The sequence below is a fragment of the Monodelphis domestica genome, chromosome 3 (assembly GCF_027887165.1).
Source record: "Monodelphis domestica isolate mMonDom1 chromosome 3, mMonDom1.pri, whole genome shotgun sequence".
NCBI classification, from domain to species: domain Eukaryota; kingdom Metazoa; phylum Chordata; class Mammalia; order Didelphimorphia; family Didelphidae; genus Monodelphis; species Monodelphis domestica.
The window spans coordinates 287,099,342-287,123,050 of record NC_077229.1 but is presented as its reverse complement, the minus strand read 5'-3'; the positions used below and the strand labels follow the sequence as shown (position 1 = coordinate 287,123,050).

Below are 23,709 nucleotides of genomic sequence, written 5' to 3'. Positions count from 1 at the left end.
ATAGAGGATAAAAGTGGCTTTTAGCTTCTAAGTGGCACTTTTATTCAAACAAAATAATGGCAAAGCAACCACTGGTCCAGAAGAGCTATATGTGGATAGATCCAAATGAATAGGCCATTCTTGTGGAAATTGCTATAAACCCAAAACATTTACAAGAAAACATTAGTGAGTCAGTCAACTTGATCAAGGTTGATGACAAGAAGAAGCTGGGTGAATGGGTAGGCCTCTGTAAGATTGACAGAGAAGGAAAGTCTAGTAAAGTGGTTGGCTGCAGTTGCGTTATTGTTAAGGACTATGGCAAGGAATCTCAGGCCAAAGATGTCATTGAAAAATATTTCAAATGCAAGAAATGAGTAAATAAAAGCCTTGGTCTGAAAAAAAAAAATTTGCTCAGCAAATATATGTTTAATTTGAATATTTAGTGCATTAAAGCTTTTAGAATCTTTTAAAAATACACTGTTCAGAATTATTCTGAGAAAAAGTAGTCTCTATCTTGACCTTCCACCCAGTGCATTAATGGCTTCTTTTATAATTTGAATTTTTTTTCAAAATTGTAGAACATTCAAGAAAAAGCAGGTCTATAAAGTCTGGTCCCAAAATATCAGTTTACTTCTTGGTGTTCTATGGAGATTACTAAGTGTGGAATTCACTTTAGGGTAGACTATCACTAAATTTTGTTTGGACTACAATGGAATAACAATTGTCTCTCAGTTGGCAGAGAAAACACTTTGTAACTCCAAATGAAGCCTGGGTTTCTTTGATTGGATCAGAAGACAATAGGTCTTTAAAAAACAAACCCCCTAGTGCCTACTATTCTCTTTCTGACATAACCAAGTATTTTTCAAGACTTAACCCTTGAGTTAAAGACTCTTGGATATGTGGAGGAGAAATTTGGATGACTCAGTTTACCTCTGCCCTTTGAGAAACCTCAGTACCAGGCACCCCTGTTTTGGGGTTGAAGTATGGACTTGAGAACTGTTTGGGAACCCTTAGCATAGGTGGGATTTGTGGACATAGCTAATAGTAAGTGCCTTTTATTTGTTTTGGAGGCTTCCCTTATTGTTCTAAGTCTCCTCTCAGGAGACCAGCTGCAGAGTTTGACCCTTGCCTTTGATATGATATAGCTGACCCCTGGGTGTTACCCCTGAGGCTGGCTGCAAAGAGTTTTGCAACCTGGTTGTGGTTTGTCTCTGTAGGCTGGCCATAGCAATGTCTCTAGAAAGTATAAAGGGACCCCCCAAGTTCTGTTTCTTCTTGGAATTGGCAATTAGCAGGGTGGAGTTGGCATTGGAGCTGGCATTTAGTGTAGTGCCTTCTCCCAGGGATACAGTTCCCAGAGTCCCCAGGGTGCAGGCCCTGTGTGGTACATGGTGCTGAGCTCTGAGTGGTGGCCAGTGTTGGACCCTATCCCTTTATCTAATAAAAGACTTAGGTTTTTCTGACTTATTTGGTTATTTCCAAGTTAACAAAATTTCTGACTTATTTGGTTATTTCCAAGTTAACAAAAGGTGTCATAAGGGGGATATGAAATGAAAACTTCCTGAGGCCACCTGTTAACAGAAATCTGGACCTGCGGTACCATCCAAGCTCATTCTGGAAATGTTATCAGGTTGGCTGGGGTAAGTCCATTTTCAAAAAAGAAGCCAAGCTTGCATTTTTGAAAACAACCTACTCTTTAATCAGGAGGTAAAATGGGCAATTGCAATTCTGCGGTGCCAGCCCAGAGCCCTCAGGGGCTGCTGTGGAAACCCCCGGCCTCTTGGGGGGCCACTGTGGAGATTGAGAGCCTTATTGGTGAGGGCTGTTGAGGAGGGGCATCCGCAATTCTGCTGTGCTGGCTCAGGGCCCTTGGCAGGGCTGCTGTGGAAAGGACCACCTACCTTGGGGAATTTTTTGGATTATGGATGTGCACACAGTTGGCTAAAGTGGTCTAACTCAGACCCCAAGCATTTTTCCATTTTTTTTTCTTTTAACCAAACTGGAGTCTACTTTAACCTGACTGCAAGCTCTGCGTTTGGCTAGGTTTTATTGTTGGTGTGTGTGTGTGTTTATGTATGTGTATGTGAGTGAAGCAGTATCTCTGGAAGGAGTTAGAGGCAGGATAGTAAAGATAAGAGATGAAATGGCTGCGAGAAAGTATCTATGTAAATGGTGGTCTAAACATTTTGAATAGGAAGCTGAGTTGCAAGAGTGTGGAACCTAAATGTTTAATTGAAGTGCTGGGTAACTGGTTTGAAGAAATTAACACAGAGAAAGTTTCTTCATGAATTGAAATGCCATGGCTTAAGTTTTAAATGGTTGTAAATTTTTGTGGAAAAGCTTCTCATAGAAGCTTAAGAATTTCAGTTCTGGATTTCTCCTCAATTTTCTGTGGGATTTTGCTTATATTGTATGTCTAATGTATTTCTTAGGCTTCACTACTAATTTTGAATGCTTGCAATTTAAATGTTAGCTAAAAATGTCTAAAGTTGTACTAACAGTTGATGCCTCCTGAAGTTGAAACTACAGGAACTGGCGATCTGGACGAGGGGATATCCAGCAGGGGACCAATAGAGGTTTAGAATGCATAACTTTAAATTCTAACTTTTTCTTCCCAGTTTTGGTATGGTTCATGTGTGAAATATTGCATATCAACAGTGGTTAATTTTTAATGTTGATAATGAGATGCATTTTATTCTAGGTACTAATTCTTTGATTTGAGTACTATAAATTCACATTTTTTTTTGTTAGGCTGTTATTTATTCCAAAGAATAAGATTATTTCTAGTTAATGTGTATTTTTTCTGGAGTGTCAAAAAGTTAATCTTAATTTGGTAAACTGCAGATCTTGACTGGTCTTTGCATTGTTAAAAGGACAAGAAATATTTGAGAAAAGGCTCTGCTTTAAATGGTAAAGAAACCCTGATCAGTTTTAAGAGGGACCAACAATTTTCCTCTTAGCCATTTTTTGTTGCTTGTTTGTTTTGCCTCAGGTGAAAAAGGTGTAGGGTGCAGTTGAGAGAAAGGCAATTTTGCAGACATAAGTAAATAAGAGTAAAAAGAGAGAGAGAAAGGAATTCAATAGCTATTCTGATGTAAAGGTAATTTTAAGTTTTTCCTTAGGGATCCTAAGTTTTGTGATTAGTGAGAAATTTTCATGGGAAAGACCATGAACTATACCCTGATTTTTGGAGGAGTTTTTTAAGGTAAATTTTTAGAGTTGCAACCATTATACAGAATTTTGGGTTTTTTTCTAAGGACTAGTAAGTCCTGATGAATATTTTTTCTATAGTGAGTTACTTTTATTTTTTTCCTTTTTAAATTGGGAGACTGGCCTGATTTAGCATTTGCCTTTGAGTATTATTTTTCTCTGATAGATAACCATTGGTCCAGATGGCTATTAGGAAAGAATTTTCCCACCAAGGAATTTTCTAGGGGCATCCTGCATTTTACTACTCCACTCCTGGAGTATGGGTGAATTTATCAAAATTTATTAGTGTTAATTTTGCTAGATTTTTTGTAAAAGAGAATTCATTCAGAGTTACTGTGAAGGAACCCCAAGCAGGGAGCTGCTTGGTCAATACAGCACATATCACTATAGAACATCTGACCAACTACTGTTGGTCCCTGTCAGGGAACCTAAATGTGCCGATGCCCAAAACGTAGAGTCCAGGAGAAACTTGTACTAACGCCCAAAACATAGATTCCAGGAGAAACTTGTGGGCCATGTATGGTGGCTAGTGATATGCTGTCAGGCATTGGGTATAAAAGACTCTGCACTCACAACTGCAGGTGGAACTCTTGTGCTGAGCTTCCCCTGGTGTATACCAGAATAAAGGACCCTCCTGCTTGATTGCATTGTCTGGGGGTCTTCCATGGTGGTGGGTGACGAACTGGACCTTAACAACTGGAACCCTAACTAATCGCAAGGCACTTCTTGGAGGGAGCCAAAACCTGAACTAGGTTTTTACAGCCTGCACCTGAAAGAAAAAAAAGTTACTGAAGACATTTGTTAAGGAACCTCATAGCTACAGAAGAAAGGCTTCACCAAAAATCCAAGGTCTACTAAAATCAGACAAGTATTTGGTTTCATCATTATTTTCATTGACTTTTAGAAGTGTTACTGTAGAAGATATAAATTTACTGTTTTATTTCCCTTGGGAATTCTAATAATATTTAACCATGAGCATGGTTGGAGAAAATTGGCATTTAAGGTGAATTGTATGGGAAGATAATTGGAGAAAGAATGCTATGGAGAGAACTGGTTAAGGATGCAACTCATATATTTCTGTGCAAGGCTCATCAAAAAGGTGGCCAACCTTTTTGTGACCTTGCCTGGGGTAACGAACATACAGAGTGATGAATGGACGCTATATGAAAAAGCATAACGACCCTTTATTGAGTTCAAACAAAGAAATATATAGGTTAAGACACACAGGAAGATATGATGTTGCCACCCAGCAACAGCAGGAACCAATAATTGGGCAGATTCATAGGAATTCATGACGTTACCTGCCAGGCACAGGGAAGAACCGAGAGGATTCCAAACAAAGACAGAGAAGCAACTTTCCCACAGACTCTCACAATTTCTCACAACTCTTATCAGTCCTCTGCTGGCTACTCCAACCTTACAGTTTCTTTCTCACAAACCTTATCAGTACTCCCTCTGATGCTACTCCAACCTTGAGCACATAGCTGGGCAGGTCATACACAGTTCAACCCACGACCCTGACTATGCAGCCCAAACAGAGAGAAGAGGAGGCTTAACCCTTATGGTTCTGCCTTTACGGCAATGCCTCGACTACAATTCCCCCTTTTTGTTTTGCAACAGTACTCAGTGTTGGGTCAGAACTTGTCCAATCCTGCTCACGCTGGACACAAGGAGCCGGAATAGGCAAGGAAGAAGGACCAGTAAGATAACTACAAACAGTATGAAAGTCAATATGGTTATACTCATTTGAGCTAAAGGAGACAGCCAACTTTGGCCTGATTTAATCCAATTGTATATAGAATCAGCAATATGTTCAGGATAAAGATCTTCAGCTAAGGAACTATCCATTTCTTCAATAATACGGTTCAATTGTTGGATGTTTTCAGAGATATTGCCTTTTAGCCAAAGACCTTGTAGATCATTTCTAATTTTTTCAAATGCATCAGACGTGTTGACTTTAACAAGAAGACAAAAAGCTGAATAATGATAGTCACACCGTAATTTACCCTTAATAGCTAAAATTTCTACTTGATTAGTGAGTAACAATACATCTTTAGATATTTGTTATAAAGCATAAAAAACCCTTGTATTAATATTTTGCTGTATATGCAAAGCCTTGGTTACATTCTGTGCAAGCCCATGTAAATATTCTGCATCATGTTCCAGGACATGAACATTAGCTACACTTTGTGCTAGAGAAACACTACTGACAGTTGTAGCAGAAAGGGTGGCTATCAAAGCTACAATACCTAAAACTATGCAAGAAATACATCTTTTTCCTAGAGCTAATTAGTTGAGATAATCTTTCCATTGCTCTATCTGCAGGTGAATGATACCATTCCCAATATGAAATCTTTCCCCAGTCTCTTCATTCTTAGCAGTCCATTTCCATCCTGGACCAAATTATTGTACATGAAGAGATACCTCAGGAAAGTCCTCCTCAAATTCTACAAAGTTAATCCATGGGGTTTTTCCCACTAAACCCAATGAGTCTGTGTCTCTGTATTAGCCATGTTGAGAGTGTTCATCAGAGTCGCCAGGAACAGGATCAATTGTCTCTCTTTTCTCTGTTGCACTCGGGGCCTTTTCCTGCCCCTTGGTCGACTGTTTCATTTTCTTCAGACTGCAGGATAGGTCTGGTCCATCTATGGGGTATCCATTGTTGTCCTTGACCTGTGGAGACACAAAGAAACCCTTTTCCCCTGATTAAAACTCTATCAGGACCATACCAGATGTTATTTTCATCCTTCCACATAACATAGTCCGAATCATCAGCTGGGACAAGAATATCTTCCTGCTGAGCCGCTACCATGCAGTGCCAATGTTCAAAAAATTTTTCAGCTTTAGTAATTTGTTGTGTCCAAATAAGATTATTAATAGTAAAAATTGCCGTGGCCAAACGATCCTGAGGGGACCCCTGTAAATCTTGTGTTTGAAAAGTCAAGAGGCAGTGAGTTTTCACTGCCCTAGCAGATTCAGATCGTAGAGCCGAAGCCCACAAGAATCCGGAATATGTATCTATAGTAACATGGACATACTTGGCAAGACCAAAAGAATTGACATGAGTTACATCCATTTGCCAGATGTGCAATGGATGCACTCCTCGAGGGTTCTGAGCACCCTCCTTGTTGCTTGCAGGTTGAAATGGAACACACTTGGGGCAAGCCTTGACAATAAGTCTGGCTTGTGCCTTAGTTATTTGAAATTGTTTTTGTAAGGCTCGAGCAGATTGATGGAATTTATCATGAGCTTTCCGAGCTTCAGCTGCTGGAGATGAAAAAGACAGTAATGGGGCTTCAAGAGCCTGATCCACAATATGATTGCCCAAAATAATCAGATCAGGCAAAGAAGTATGACTACAGACATGAAGAACATACACTGTAAACCTTAAAATTTCACAGACTTATGAATGTTAAAAATTTTACTACACATTGAGGAATCCTCCAATTTCCTACTTGAAATAATTCCCTACCAGATAGTGAGAACTCTACTTGAATGTGAAAACTCCTTGCTATGGGAGTATCCCTACTCTACCCCTACTTAAGACTGCTTTAGGGCAGAAAACTCCTTGCTAAACAATGAAAGTACTTGAAAACCATACTTATAAAGGAAAGGAGTTCTTTGAGCCATGCCTGTTTTTGGAATTTATACAATGGGATGCTAGGTGCCTATAAAGGTGGGGCAACTTGTATACTACTTAGACCTAAAAGGTGAAAACTTACTCAGAGGTTTTCTCTTAATGAAATTAGTCGACACAGCAGCATTTTTTTTCCTGACTTACTAAAGAGATTAATCTACTCAGCTGTGAATTCAAAATGGGCTGTATTTTGGAAAACATCTACAGTGATTGGTAGATGGAAGAACTTAGGGGAGGTGACATAGGAGATTTTGCCCTTAAAAATGAGAGCTCAGAGAAGAGCTGGAGATCATTCTGAAACATTCAGATTGAGGAAGGACTGATTCTGAAACATTCATATGGAGGAGGGAGCTGGTAAAAGCAGCTGAGATAATGCTGACCTGGTGTCACTAGAATCCTTGCTTAGGCAGACCTTGTGGTGAGTGTTAAAAGACTGACTGACTGATCTCTCTCTCTTAAGACTCAGGTCTAGGCCATGTTGGCTTAAGGCCCTTCATACTTATTTCCTTTTTTCTCTTTCCTTTGATTCCACATTTGTATTGATTAAAATCTCTATGAAGCCCAGTTGACTTGGGTATTTGAATAGTTGGGAATATTTCCCTGGCGACCACCTTATATTTGATTTAAAAACCAAGAGAAGCATATTTTCTGAGGTCAAATTTGCTCACCCTCTCTTATATCTATCACATATTCATATCTTCCACCATTTTAGCTCACTGCAGTTTATGGGCTTCACTATTTTAAATCTCACAACACTGAGTGCAAGTGATCACGTAGGACATGCTGCAATTTTGAAAAAATAAGATTGACTGTACCTCGTTTAGATTGGATCACTGCATTTGTCAATTTAGGTAAGGCTTGTGCAACATACTGGGAATCAAAAATAAGATTAAAGGACTCCGGATGTTTCCACAAAGCCAATAGAGCTGCTGCAAGTTTATTCTGTTGAGTGCTGGAAAAAGAGGTACGAAAAATCATAGGCTGATTAGGAGGAGAAAAAATAGCAGCTGCTTGCGGATTGGCATCGACAAAAATATTAGGACCATCAACTGGATGATTGGAAATAGGATTTGAAACTATGCAGTCCTGATTAAAATTTTTCCAAAAGGGAGACAAGTTAGTCTGTGGGCGGAAGAAACATGGAAATTGCAAAAGACTAGCCCACTCTGTATAAGATTCTATACAATCCTGTAATTGTGCTTTTGTAACAGGAATATGAATAACTTCAGGATATTGTCCTATTCCTTGAAGAACTACTTTTATAACCCTTTTAATAATTTGTCCCATCAATAAGGGATGAAGAGGAATTGCCTTGCCTGATTGAGATTTGGAATGTATCCATAATATCACTTTGTCACACTGGACTACAGCTGCTGTAGGAACATGTGGTGTTCATAAAATTTTGACCTCCACAGGCTGCTGAGGGTCAAAGTGTGTCAGAAGAGCTGTATTAAGAACTTCTTCAACATTTTTGAAAGCAGAGATGGCCTCAGGGGTTAATGTTCTGGGAGATTTTAGATTAGCATCTCCCTCTAATAATTGAAAAAGAGGACGTAATTGTTCTGTAGTAAGTTTAAGAAAAGGACATATCCAATTAATATCCCCTAACATTTTTTGAAAATCATTCAAAGTTTGTAATTTATCCATCCGAATCTGTATTTTCTGAGGCTTTATCTCCTGCGGCCCAATTAGACTCCCTAAATAACTAATCTCTTCTCCTTTTTGAATTTTTTCTTCGGCTATTACAAGGTTAAATTCAAACAAATGTTGCTGAAGCACGGGAAATAGTGCTTCAAGCAGTTCTACAGTAGTTGCTGCCAAAAGAATATCATCCATATAATGAATCATCATGACTTTTGGATATTGGCTTCTAATAGATCTGAGGGCTTGGTCTACATATTGTTGACACATAGTAGGGCTATTTTTCATTCCTTGAGGCAGGATTAGCCATTCATAATGATCCATGGGCTCTTGGGGATTAATGCTAGGGACCGAGAAGGCAAAAAGCTTGCAGTCCTTTTCCTGCAGCGGAATAGTGTAAAAACAGTCTTTTAAATCTATAGCCCATATTTTCCAATTAATAGGTATCCAAGAAAGCACTGGCAGCCCTGGCTGTAGGGCCCCCATCTCCTCCATGGACTCATTAACTCGGCTTAAATCAGTAAGCATACGCCACTTGCCAGATTTTTTCTGTATTACAAACACAGGAGAATTCCAGGGACTAGGACTTGGTTTAATATATCCCTTTGTTAATTGCTCTTGAACTATTTCTTTCAATGCTGAGAGCTTAGAAGCTGTAAGGGGCCATTGATCTACCCATATGGGCTTATCATTTTTCCATGTTAATGGGACGGCTCTCAGCTCTTCAATGGCCCCTATGAAAAATCCATGCTAATAATGCACTTCATGCCTTGAAATATGTCTCTCCCCCAAAGCGTGGTATCAAGTTTAGCATTGACTAATGGTGTAAATAGCCCTTGAAAATTCCCTCAGCGCCAGGAGAGAGGGCTGGAAGTCTTTCCCATAGTGGTGACTCCCCCCATGCCTGTCACAGGAACTTCTACAATACTCCCTGACCACGGAATAGACTTGAAGTCGGACATACTGAGGACTGTAGTGTCCGCCCCAGAATCAATCAATCCATCAATAGAAATACCCTCTATTTCCACAATAAGCATAGGTCTGTGCTGACTAACTCTTTCAGTCCAGCACACAGTAGTATTTGATTTCACAAAGGCTAAGACATCTTGAATCACTATTAAAGTTCCAATAAGATTTGTAAAAGTTAACTGTATTTTGGAGTCTTGCCACATTTCCTTAGTTATCTTTTCTGGCATGACATCAACATTACTAACAGTAGAACAGAGTTCCCCAGCCATAGGTATTCCAATGCCCCAAACCTTAAGGTTTTCAAAAGGCAACAAGAGTACAGGTTTTTCAGGTCTTATAGGGAAGTCCTGCTCTTGCCCTTCTATCCCTGAAAAGGCTGATCGGTGGACCGAAAAGGAGTTTGATGTTTTTCCCAATCGAGAGAGGTCTGGTATATGGCAGGGAAGGCTCAGGGATTGTTTGTAGGGGCCTCCCGAAGGCCCCCCTGCCTGTTTCCCGACCTACAATCTCGGTTCCAGTGATATCCCTTATAACCTTTCTGACAGTTTTGAGAAGGCTTAGATTTAGTCCCTGACAAATTAGACCAACAATTTTTCTTCATGTGGCCTAATTTTCCACATCGATAGCATCTTATCTGACCTTTTCCCTGACTTTTCATAGCTTGTTTTACTGCCACTCCCACCATGGCAGCCTGAGTGCGAGCCTGATGACTCTGAGATTTTACCTCCAGAGCCTTAATAATCATATCCTCTAGAGTTGCAGAAGCTGGCAAATTAATTAACACTTGTCTATAATCAGGAATAGCATTCTGCTTGACTATGTTTTTTTTATCAAATCCTCTAATCCTTGCACTGTTCCCAAAGTCCATTCCACTGCTTTCTGTACTTCTGCCACATAATCCTCAAAATCTTGATCAGACTTCTGCCTCAGTTTATTGAAATCCAACTTTGGGATCCCTTCCAGTCCTTTCCATGCCTTTATAGCTGCAGAGGCAATCATCGCATATAATTGAGGAATATACCCTATCTGATGTTGAGGGAACTGGTTTGGCCTTTCTCCTATGAGTTGGTCCAGTGTAGGGGCTCCTCCAGGCATCATAGTTTGTTCCATCCTAAACCTCTCCTGTTCTAATATCACTTTCCAAATGGCTCTCCATTGTACTGCCTGTCCCTGGGAGAGTGAAACACTTGCTACCTGTTTCCAATCATGAGGAGTAAGATTCTCAGTAGCTATAAGCTCCAAAAAAGAAAGTGTATAGGCTGCTTGAGGACTGTATTTAGTACATGCCTCTTTTAATTCTTTCAAGACTTTCAATGGCATGGGAGTGAATCTCCTAGTCTGAGTGTTAACATCTTCCAATACCGGGAATAATTGTGCCTGTCCTGTGTCTAAGTCTCCTAATGCTTTTTCCAGCTCCGCTACTCTCAGAAACTTTCCCACCTGTCCTTGCCTCATTTTGCCACTAGATGTCACTGTTGGCTTATTTTTAAACACTTCCAGTTTCAGGAAAATTTTCTTGAATTAGGGAGGGGTACAGCCTTGCCCCCGAAGCAAACGGCTGACAAGAAATATTTTTTCTCTGATTACCGACCTCCCCATAAACTTCTCCTTCCTCATCTTCTTCCTCAACCTCCATTTGTAAAACAGCTTGCATTTTCTTATTAGCTTCTGAATCCTCAATACATGACTTTATGACATTGAAAATAACTGCATAATCCAGGGGTGGAGTTTCCCCATCGAGACCAAACTTTGATCCTACACGTTCCCATTCCGAACTAGATATAATCTCTCCTTCAGGGAACCATGGTGCTAATTGTCTTACATAGCCCACGAATTTCTTTAACATCTTTTTCTGCACTTTAACTCCATGTGCTGTTAAGGCAGCTTGAATAAGGTGCTCAGCTTGCCACCTCCCCCCCCCCCCTCCTGTAAAAGGACAGGACCTGAGTTTCCCATACCTCCTGAGAAATAACCTACAAAACAAAGAAAGGAGATAGAAAAGATTATAGAACAGAGGAAGCCTGTAAAGACGGATCTCTCTTGGCTCTGTTCCAAATTTGCTTTGCTTACCCAATCCAAGATATTGCCACAAAGCCCATCACTCTGAATCATCCTTTGACCAGAAAAGAATCGGGGTTACGAACGGCATTTATGTCCCTGTTCGGGCGCCAAACTGCAAGGCTCATCAAAAAGGTGGCCAACCTTTCTGTGACCTTGCCTGGGGTAACGAACATACAGAGTGATGAATGGACGCTATATGAAAAAGCATAACGACCCTTTATTGAGTTCAAACAAAGCAATATATAGGTTAAGACACACAGGAAGATATAATGTTGCCACTCAGCAACAGCAGGAACCAATAATTGGGCAGATTCATAGGAATTCATGACGTTACCTACCAGGCACAGGGAAGAACCGAGAGGATTCCAAACAAAGACAGAGAAGCAACTTTCCCACAGACTCTCACAATTTCTCACAACTCTTATCAGTCCTCTGCTGGCTACTCCAACCTTACAGTTTCTTTCTCACAAACCTTATCAGTCCTCCCTCTGATGCTACTCCAACTTTGAGCACACAGCTGGGCAGGTCATACACAGTTCAACCCACGAACCTGACTATGCAGCCCAAACAGAGAGAAGAGGAGGCTTAACCCTTACGGTTCTGCCTCTACGGCAATGCCTGGACTACATTTCTGGACTGAAGAAAGACTAAGGTTACTCCACTGGATTTCTTCAGCAAGAGACTTCTCTGTCATAACTGGCAGGTTATACACATAGCTAAGCATCAAGGCCAATTTACACATGGCATTAATACCCAAATTAGGGGAGCATTTCTTCCTCATTTTAATCCCTCCCCTCTCTTCTCTTATGGCAATTTTTCTGTAATCATATAATGTAGGAAGCCTTAGATAGGCAAGGCCTGAAATATAGAATTGAACGAGGAAGATAGGTAGAATTTTTAGGCAGTTTAAATTATTTAGCAGATAAAGGTATTATTAGGAAACAATTCAGGCTGTAAGAAAAGCATATCAGGTGGCAAAGTTGGGGGGGACTTGTTTAACTTAGGATATCCCATGTTACTGCCACAAGAAGAGAATTATTTCCACAATAATTTTTATCTACAGATTTTTGTTTTGCTTGTAATTCAGTGGCAGCATTATTTCTTTCATGATATTTTATTCCTAATGTTCCCTGGAAGAATACAAGAATTAAAGAAATTAAAATAATAGTAAGTAGAAGGGAAATGTCTAAGCCATTTGAACATGTTTATAAGTTGTTGAATATGTAGTTAGAAGTGAATGAGAACAAATATTTTAAATCCCCAACATCTCAACTTCCCCAAAAGGGGTGTGTGTGAGAAGTTTTAGATTAGGGAAAGTTAGAAATTTTCTAATTTTGAGGCTTCTGAATTTGACTTTTAAAATTGTTTTGAAGCTGAGATTATTATGTAGTCATTTTAATATGGTTTTGGAGTTTAATAATAGGATAGTTAATTAGAAATATTACTTAGTATTGACATGGGCACTGTACCCCCAGAAATCCAGGCAAACTATTATCAGGGGAACTCCCTTGCTCCCTTACATCCTTGTGACTCTGAGCCTAAAAACACCCAATGACCCCTCTAGGGTCCTGAGATGACTATCTTCCTTTGATCGTCCGCTAGATTTAATATGGACAGAAAGATGCACCTTCAGGCTACACCTCAATCCTATCAGATATCTGTTTGTTCCCTAAAACTAAGGAGTCTTTATGTCCCCACGCAGACCCCACTATGATCACCCCACCTTGCCAAATGCCTGGGTGACTAACACTCTGTTGTAAAAAGTACAAAATCCCCAGAACTGATGTTGTCTGGGGTAACAGCCTTTCCATTCATGCTGTCCTCCCAAGGAACTGCTCCCCATCTTGCTGTTCCACCTTGCTATCCTCCTGGCCATTCTCAAGATTACCTCCTAAATTAATAAATTTCCCTTTTTGTTTTTAAGCTAAGTTTTGGAGTCTTGCATTCTTGCAAAAGGTATCCTTCCTGAACCCCAGGGGTACACATCTGAACCCCATAAAAGTATTAACTGATATTTTATTTTTCCACAAACTGTGAAGAGAGCCATTTTCAGGATTTATAAACCCTGATTGACCTGTGATGTGGATCTTATTTTTACTTTTATATTTCCATAGTTTATTTGTTGTTTATTTTTAGTTTCTTTTCCTATATGATTATTTTGATAGAGTTAAGGTAATTTTTCATAAGGTATGAGATTACATATTTTTGTAATTAGTGTAAAATAGATATTAACTGAATTAATAAGTGGTTAAAACTAGTTAATGTTTGGTTGGGTAGCAGCGTTAAAGCCTTGCCCAAAAGGAAGGAGTGTAGAGGAGAAATTTGGATGACTCAGTTTACCTCTGCCCTTTGAGAAATCTCAGTATCAGGCACCCCTGTTTTGGGGTTGAATTATGGGCTTTAGATCTGTTTGGGAACCCTTAGCATAGGTGGGATTTGTGGACATAGCTAATAGTAAGTGCCATTTATTTGTTTTGGAGGCTTCCCTTATTGTGCTAAGTCTCCTCTCAGGAGACCAGCTGCAGAGTTTGACCCTTGCCTTTGATATGATATAGCTGACCCCTAGGTGATACCCCCCAGGCTGGCTGCAAAGAGTTTTGCAACCTGTTTGTGGTTTGTCTCTGCAGGCTTGCCATAGCAATTTCTCCAGAGGGTATAAGAGTGCCCCCAAGTTCAGAGTTGGCAATTAGCAGGGTGTCTTCTCCCAGGGTGGAGTTGGCATTGGAGCTGGCATTTAGTGTAGTGCCTTCTCCCAGGGATACAGTTCCCAGAGTCCCCAGGGTGCAGGCCCTGTATGGTACGTGGCGCTGAGCTTTGAGTGGTGGCCAATGTTGGACCCTAAGATTTAGGTTTTTCTGACTACTTTGGTAGTTCTGTGTTATTTGCAAGTTGAAGAACCAAGTACATTTTGGAGGATTTCTCTTCTCCAGGTTGTTTCCCTCATCCAGATATTTCAAGAACATTACTATCTGACAACCTCCCTTTGCTACAGCAATCATTAGTTTCTCTAACAAGTGTCAACCTGAAAAAACACAGAACCACCAAAGCAGTTACAAAAGAACACGTCTAATGGGGGCAAGGGAGACAATACTTCTATGGCCACCACACAGAGCCAACACAGGCACCACACAGAGCCACTCAGCGCCAAGACTCTGGGAACACTTTCTTCAAGAATGGGAATTTCCATGGAATTAAAGAATTTGGGATTATAGTTATACTTTATGGAACATAACCAAAGGGAAATGACTGATTATTTACACGGGGACTTGGGAAAGAGCCTGAGGCTAGGGTACCTGGGAGCAGCCTAAAGACAATAAGAGAAACTAAGAAAATAAAAAGAATACTTCAGACTTGACTACACCCACTTCTCATAGATGGTCTACTGTTCAGTCTGGAACTAGAGTCAGTTTTGTAGTTTCTGGAAGACAAATTCCCATGGGACAAGAGGAAATTTGGGGTGACATAAAATAAGGTTGTTACAAGCATGTGAGTTCATAAAACATGAAGTTTTATTTGCCATTTAGTAGAAATAGATTGGAATGTGAGCCCATACAAAGTAAGACTGGAGAGGGGTCTCTTTTCCCAGAGATCTGTAGAGTTTCTGTAACTTAATTCTCTTCTAGCAGGTTTCCAGCCAAGGGCAGTCCAGATTTGTTCCTCCATCCTGGTGCTGTCATCCCTTGCCTCTGTGCTTTGCTTGGTTGCAGCTGCCTGCTGCTTTCAGTGGGGTTATTGGTCACTGTATCGTATTGCTATTTTCAGTTCTTAGGCAGCTTTACTCAGCTCTCAGAAGGTGGTGGCCTTTGGTCACTAGCCCCAATTGCTTTTCTCTGAAGCCTCTCTTTCCTGCAGCTCTCCCTGGCACCAGTAGGCCATCTTAAAAAAAATTATTTTCTGGGCCTATTCATTGTCCTTTACAGTCCTGCTCTGTTTTCTGGTCTCCAGAACAAGGCACTTCTTTTCTAAGACACTCAATCAGTTTTTTAACAACTGGCTCATATGGGAAGAAGCTCTGGGTATGTTTACAGATATGTAATGTCTGTATATATATATATATATATATAAATAAAAAAAATACAGATACAGTATGTTTACAACCCTCCATATTCTTAAACCTTCTTTTGAGAGGAATTTCTTATTCTATCTTCTGCTGGGTTTTGTTTTTAATATTCAAAGGCTCACAATTCTGGGGTATTTAATTTTATATCTTGCCATTTTACTAAAATTACTATTTCAAGTTATTTTTTGAGTCTTTAAGTAGACCATCATACTATCTACAAATAGAGATCATAATGCCACTTTTAATCCTTATTTTGCAAACATTCCACATAGACCCTAGGCTTCACATAAGGACTCCTGGGGGGAGAGGGAGAGAGGGACAGGTGTGCAACAGAAACATTTTTTCCTTGAACTTCACAAAAAAACTCTGTCTCAAACCCCATGCAGATATGTAGTGACTCATTGCCATTTACTTCCTCTCTTCCTCAGGTTTTAGATGGCAATCTATCCTGCCTATACCAACATTTCCCACTGATTCCTCTTCCTCCTCAGCACCCTCTCTCTGCCTCCTGCCTTACCCTCAAGCATCAGGACCAGGTTGTTTATGTTACCTTGGACTACATTGGTAAATTATCTATAAAGAGGAGAAAGAATGATCCTGCCTCCTTTACTCTTGGGTACTCATAATTTATAATCTCTGCCACAGGTGTGTTTGCAGTTGAAGAAAAAGCAGTCCTTAAAATATTGAAAAAGGGTATTATTTTTGTAGGATTAATCAGAGCAGTGATGGTGAACCTAGGGCATGGGTGCCAAAGATGACATGCAGAGCACTCTCTGTGGGTATGTGTCACCCTCCCCCAACACCCTCCCCCCCTTGAATTCATTACTAGAAAGGCAAAGGGACTCGGGCAAAACTGCTCTTCTCCCCCTCTCCACTGTGCCTGATGACAGCTTTTCACATCCTCCTCCCCTCTGCCCAGCAGCCCGATGGGACCTCCAGCAGCATGGGGGTAAGGGAGGCAACTCTAAGGAGGCAGCACTGAAGTGGAGGGGAGGGGAGCACTCAGGCTGCTCTCCTTTCCCTCTCATCCTCCCCCCCTGCCAAGCAGCCAAATGGGAGCACTTCCTCCTTTCCCTGTGTGGGGCAAGGGGGGGAGGGCATGGCATTTGGTCAGGAGTGGGTGGGTCTAGGGGATGGGGGCAGGGCTTGTCACTGCATCTCTAAAAGGTTCACCATCACTGAGTGAGGGTAAGAAGAGCCTCAGACTAGTGTATATTCATTTCTGGGGCAGGCTTCTCCCCTTAGGCACTGCTTTTACTCTGATTCCATTTATTTGTAATGGAAGGGAGTGCCTAATGAAGCCAGGCCATGGAACATGGATAATGTGCTCTATGAATACAATCCCCATCTAGATTTGAGCATATACCAATGTTGTTCCTGATAGGTTTAATCTAGGAAGAGAAAAGCCTTTTGAAAAGCCTGGCTGCTGAGGCAGCATCAAGAAGACATTTCAAAATGTAACAGTTAAATTAGTCTTTAGTAATAAAAAGTATTATATTTTATGAGGTTTTTAAAGGATTAGTTGAAATCAAGGAATAAAGAAAATACGAAGTAATAACTCAAGTGCCCATGGCTGATTAGCCAATTCAGAACCCTTTCCCCCTTATTAAATCCTTGCAAAATGGAAGAGGGAGCGTGGGAGGCAGAGAGCCAGTTAAATACTAATTGTGATCTCGCCCAGGTGAAGGCTCAGGTGATATTATAGGGAATTCTGGGAAGTACCGAGGACTTTTGGGGATTGAAGTCTGGGGTTCAAATCTCCATTTTTACATATCCCTCTGTGATCATATTGGGAAACCAGTTTCCCCAAAAGGATCATGGAAACATAATCAACTTAAAGATTGCAATAATTTGTGGGTAAAAGGAAAAGAGAACAAAACCAATGATTGCTAGGCACATTGACAAAAAGCCAGTTAGGGGGAAGTCCCCTTTGGCATAAGAGTATACATACAACTAAATGTTCAATTAACCACACCCAAAGTTCAGGCTTGATCTTCTCATGCAGCTTATGGTCTGTGGAGGCATCTTTGGTGTCTTTTCCAAACAGTTCAGTTTCTGGATTCAGAGAGGTAGCATCTTTCTTAACCTAAATTACTCTCAAGAGGAATTTAAACTTTACAATTTAAAATAATAATAATTTTACATTCCCCCCTCAGGAGGGTGATTGTAAAACACAGTGATCACTTAGGGATGCATGGCTGAGTTATGAGGTATATGAATCAATTGGCAAGGGAAATTAAAAATATTTTTTAAAATCCAAATAAAAAAAGATAATTTCTGGATGAAATATAGACTATCAAAGTCTTATTTGTAAAAATTCCAAGTAAAGGAAAAATAAATATATAACAGGTCCTTGAATCAGGGCCCAATTAAAATGATATAAGCAATTAAGCATTTATCCAGTCAGTAGCCAGGACTACAGAAAGTTGCCACATTATGAAAGACAGAAAAGGGACTAGATTATAGGAGCCAAATTTGAGATCCTTGTCTGTAAATATTTTCACGAAGAGTATGGATACAAGAAAGGCCTACATCTTAATGTATGTCAAACGTCGCAATCTTGAGTCTCACATTCGGTTCAAGTCCTTAGTATTGACTTGGAAGTGCATCAATCCTACCTGGATTGGTTTCTTCTTTTGTGACCTGTATGCTCTTTTGGCACAATTCAGGTTTAGCTTTGTGCTTCTTTGGCACTGTGCAATGGCTCTTTTTGCATTATCTTGTCCTGGAATCAGACAGAATCATCAAGCAAAGTCTCATCATTTTTTAAAACAATCAATGGCATCATTTTTATAGTCTCAAGCTTTTGGGGCATGTATTGACATTATAGCAAATATATTTTAAACTTATATTACTGAAAAATCAAAAAAGTTAAAGAAAATCTTAATACTGGTGACATGTGTTTCAAATATAAAAAGGAGAGGAAAAATAAAAGATTGAAATAGTATATTGCACATACAAGAAAAATGTAATAATAAAAGAGTTTTAAAAATTCAAAAATGTAGCTTGTAAGTATTGACACACTGTGTCAGCTAAGGAAATGTAGAATACAAGGTTTCTCACTAAAAATGAGATCCATTTCCTCTTCATACCTGGCCATGATCCACTGTGAGTATGAGCAAATGAATTTCACAAAGTAACAGGTTGTTTTTTTTTTATAAAGAACAGTAGTACAAATATGTAGGTATCAATATCTCCAAAATTCTCAATATCCCAATTACAATAGAAAACAAAAACCACTATCATTTTTTTACACGAGTCTGCTGTATGACATTTAAAGATAATGGATACTTATCACAAGTTTTTTAGGTGTAGCAATGTTTCAATCTTGGCAAACATATTTTTAAACAAAGTAAAACTTATTTGGGTCTAGAACATCATCAAGAAATCTAGATATCATTAAAAAATATGGCAGAGGAGTCTAGGAAAAACCCAAAGCTCTGTACTGTTGATGTTGGGTAAAGTGAGCTGAAGAGTTATAAATGAGAGATGCTCTCTTTTTGGGATCTATCCAGGGGTACCATGCTCTGGGATTAACTTCCCAGCTCCTTTGGTATGAGACTGTGATATCCCATCCGTTCATATTTTTATAAATGTGAGAGGTGGGGATTAAATTTGTATTTCACTTCAGATACTAAACTGGACCTTACCTCCTGTTAGGGGCAAGCAAAATGACCAGAGTTGTTGGAAAAAAATATTAAAATCATGTCTAAAAGACTCCTTAAAATCAATTTGAGATATTTATTAGCTCATTAAATTTTCCAATGGTTGTTATACAATTTTAACCAGTTTTTTATGAAGTCTATCCATCCTTTAGGTGACTATTTACAAATTCAAAAATAGAAAAGACTGTTTTTATATATGGGCTTATTCAATAATATTTGTTCAGTATAGTTATAGGGGAAAAGCAACAATATAACAGGAGATAAAACCTAGTACATTAAAATGATTCAGTGTAACAGAATAGTATTGAATGCATTAATATATGAACTTAAAACCAACAAAATTAAATCTTAAACAAAACAATCAGCAAAATGCAATAGAATACAGAGATTTTTTTTGTAAAACATTGGAGTCTGAAAAGTCTTAAAAATATAACCTCCACTCTCTTTAAAGTTCCTTGGTTTTTATCCATTTAGATGCCTATTGTCAGAAGGCAAAAGATTGGTAAGGGGTAGGCAGTGGGGTTCAAGTGAGTTGCCCAGGGTCACATAGCTAGGAAGTGTCCGAGGCCAGATTAGAACCCAGGACTTCCCATCTCTAGGCCTGGCTCTCAATCCACTGAGACACTAAGATGCTCCCCCCCCCCCCCAGTGAGGGTGGGTTTTAGGAATCTCAAATTGGACCAAAGAGTTTCAGGGAGATGAATTTCTCTCCAGAATTTCAGGTGAGATAAATAAAAAAATCAGTGCACTCAAAATCTGCCCTTTGAAATAAGGCATGCTTATAACTTCCTGTTTGGAAAAGTCTCTTCCTTCTCCTCATAGTCCCCCCTGTGGTCCCTGTAGCTTAAGGAAGAACACCCCCATTTTTACCAGCTGGTGTTTATGAGTCCTGAAGAAACTGGGGCAGCTACCAGAAGGCTGGGTCTTGGGGCTGGCCCTGAGATGATGAGCTATCTGGGTCGGAGGCCAGAGTTGCTGAGGCTGCAGCTGGGGCTGGAGCAGGAGCAGGAGCAGGAGCAGGAACAGGAGCAGGAGCTGGGCGGGCAGGGCCGGGACTAAGTGAGTGATCTGGGTCAAGCAGGTCCGGAGTGGATGACTGGAGCGCAGCAGTGGATAGCAGGCTAAAAAGCCTTGGAGAAACGTGGCTTAAAAACCATTATCTAGGCTATCTTTTTTAAAAAAAATTTGAGAAGTAAAAGTTCTCATCCAATCTAATCATTGACATTAACTGTAACAGTTAAATTAGTCTTTAGTAATAAAAAGTATTATATTTTATGAGGTTTTTTTTAAGGATTATTTGAAATCAAGGAATAAAGAAAATACAAAGTAATAACTCAAGTGCCCATGGCTGATTAGCTAATTCAGAACCCCTGCGCTTAGCTTACTTATTACATCCTTTCAAAATAGAAGAGGGAGTGTGGGAGGCAGAAAGCCAGTTAAATACTAATTGTGATCTCACCCAAGTGAAGACTCAGGTGAGATTATAGGGAATTCTGGGAAGTACCAAGGACTTCTGGGGATTGAAGTCTGGGGTTTAAATCTCCATTTTTACAAAAAGTACCAGCTAGCCAAGGCTTTCTCTTTCCTACCTGGCTACATGAGGAGGTGGGGGCAAATGTAAACTTCCTGAAGGGGAGAAAGATGTTATGGGGGTACAGGGTCCCCTGGATACCCCAAGGCTCTAGAACACTGATGGCAAAACTTTTAGAGAAACTTTTTAAGGTGCAAGTCCATGCCCCTACCCCCAGACTGAGTACCACACCATGGCCCCCTACCTTCTCCCTTGCCCTTGTCCCCCCCATTACCTCAGACAGCGGAGGGAAGAAGCACTTCCATTGAGCATCTGGGCAGAGAGGCAGGGGATGAGAGGCACCTGTGAGAGGGGGAGGAGAGAGGCCCAAGCGCCTTTCTCCCCTCCAGTTATGTGCCACACTGTGAGCTATACTCCCCTCAAACTTAGCTCCTCTCCAACCCCACTGCCAGAATCACCTTTACCTCAGACACCCCTCATGCAGTTCTCCAGTACCTTGCCCTTGTGTAATTGGAAATCTGTTACCCTAAAAATTATATTTCCCAGGAACCCACTGATTTCTTGTCCTTATGTGCTTCCTGTAGACAGGGGGATATATTGGTTGGGGTTCCTGGTCTTGCTTTTTTTGCTTTCTGTTGTGACTTTGGTGGAGTAGGCTTTTCGAACAGGTAGATTAGCTGTGGGCATGTGGTTTTTATCTTGTTGCCTTTTTATTCCTTTACTTCTAATGATCATTAATAAATCTCTTAAAATATATTTTAATTGTACATTATTTTTAATTTTTGTAATGATGGCTAAATTTAACTTTTACACCCCAGGCAGGGGAGGAAACTCTCCTATTGGCTGCTAGGCAGAGGGTGGTGGTGGTGGTGGGGAGGAATGTCCTTAGGCATGGAGGGGGGAAGGGGAGGAGAGAAGCTCTACCTCGAGTCCCTCTGGCTGTTTAGTAACAAACTCTGGCAGGAGATGGTGCGTATGCCCACAGAGAAGTCTCTGCCTGCCCTTTTAGGCACCAGTTCTATAGGTTCGCCATCATGGATTCAGAGGAACACCATTTCAGAAAGAATAAATGAGGAATTTCCCAGTCTTGGATGCCAGGAATGCAGGTGGTGGAAGAAAGCTGGTCCTGATGCAACCAAAGAGAAAAGGACATAAACAAAGGATTCTGGGAGAGATACATTTCCTTCTATTCTAGGTGAATTTCCTCTAGTCTTCTGATAAGGGTTTTAGCACAGATTGTACCTTGTGTTTGCCCCATAAACATCACTAGGTTCTCTGAGATATGAAACTTCCCCTACCTTAATGATTAGGGCTGAATATGTCATAAACAATGCATGCCTGTGCTTCTACCCAGACACCAAGGGACCTCACATGGGAATGTCACCTAATCCTCCTCATTTGTCCCCCTCCCCACCTTCCTTTCTGAGTCACATAGTCTCTATTCCTTTAGGGTATAAAAATCCTGGATCCTCAGGGAGGTAGACTTCTCCTGCACCTGTCTCCCAGCCATTCACTCAATAAATTCCTCTGTTTTTAAGGATTCATCAGAGCTTGGTAGTTCTTTAAGCGGGTGCCTTCCTGAACCAGAGAAGATCAAACTCTTCCCCCAATACTACAATAGGGAGAGATTCATCCATTGGCAATGGTACACTCAGAAATGAACTTAGCAGGATGAAGGCTAGAAATTATTCTAAGGCTGAGCCTCATCTTTCCAGGGACTGAGATGGTATAGAGGAGAGCGTGTACCCAGGTGTTAGGGACAAATGGCTCTTCTTCCATCCTTTCTAAAGCTTCTCAGTAAATATCCCTTTGAAAAAGATAATTGATGTTAATTGGTTAGATGATACTGGGAGGCTAATCACTGACAACTGATCCTAGGAAGAACACACTCAGAATTTGAAAAAAAAATACTGCTGATCTCAGAGATATTTCTAAGACCCTAAAGGAGTGCCTTGCTGGAGGGGACCTGACTCATCACGGTGAGTATGAATTGGGATGAGAATTCCATGAGCTTTGTATGGGCCATATATACAAACAACTTTCTGTCTTAATTTGGCTTCCTAAGTAGGTTTTCCAATAGGAAACAGAGATTTCCGACTGCAATGACTACACTGGCTGATTATCAAGATTGCAAGCATTCAGAGTTAGGAGACCAAACTTTCAGGTATAGAAAATTAAGTCACCTTGAGACCTTTTAATTAATCTACCTCCTGATATCCAACAATTACTGCAAACCATTTTACAAATAGAAATGATCTTATCAATGCTCATTAAAAGTAGCAAGGAGTTTATATTATTCATGTATGAAATACTTCTTGATATGTGTTGAACTGAAATTTTATAAATGGAATGACATTTTCCCACTTATACTTTCTCCCCTTTTCTTTCTTTCCTTCTTTCTTCTCTTTCTTCCTCTCTTCTTTTCTTTTCTAAGTAGTGGTTCCAAGGCAAAAAGTATAAGGCTAGGCAGTTGGGTTAAGTGTTTTGCTCAGGGTCACACCACTAGGAAGAATCTGAGGCCAGATTTGAACCAGGTCCTCCCTACTCCAAGCCTGTTGCTCTATAATTGTGCTACTTAGCTGCCCCTAACAAATAGGATTTTTGAAGAAGAAAAAAAGATCAGCAAAATTGGTTGATACACTGGAAAAAGTCTGAAAACATGTGTAATATGTAATACCTGTGGACTTTCTACCTCCCTAAAGAGGTGAGTTGGGAGTGTCCTCTGACATTTCTTCACTGGAGTCTTGCTTGATCTCTATAATTTAGTTTCATTCTGTAATCTTTATTTCCTCATCATTTTCACTCCTCCAGGTCAGCCAAGAATCACTGGAATTTTTTTTAATTAAAAAAATGAGCAGGTATCACTTACTAATTAGTAGTGGTAGTCTCTCAGAAGCCAAGAATGACTATTGTCTTCGTGCATTATCATCTATTGATGTACCCTCATGTGGCTTTG

General features: G+C 40.2%; 1 long non-coding RNA gene across 1 annotated transcript; it reads right to left on the bottom strand.

Moving 5' to 3' along the window:
- Window positions 1–4,353: 4,353 nt before the first annotated feature.
- LOC130458396 (uncharacterized) lies at window positions 4,354–12,517 on the bottom strand. Its single transcript, XR_008917702.1, has 2 exons — window positions 11,507–12,517; window positions 4,354–5,862 (listed from the first exon to the last, which is right to left on the bottom strand). It is a non-coding gene; the product is annotated as an uncharacterized LOC130458396 (long non-coding RNA).
- Between the last annotated feature and the right edge of the window lie 11,192 nt (window positions 12,518–23,709).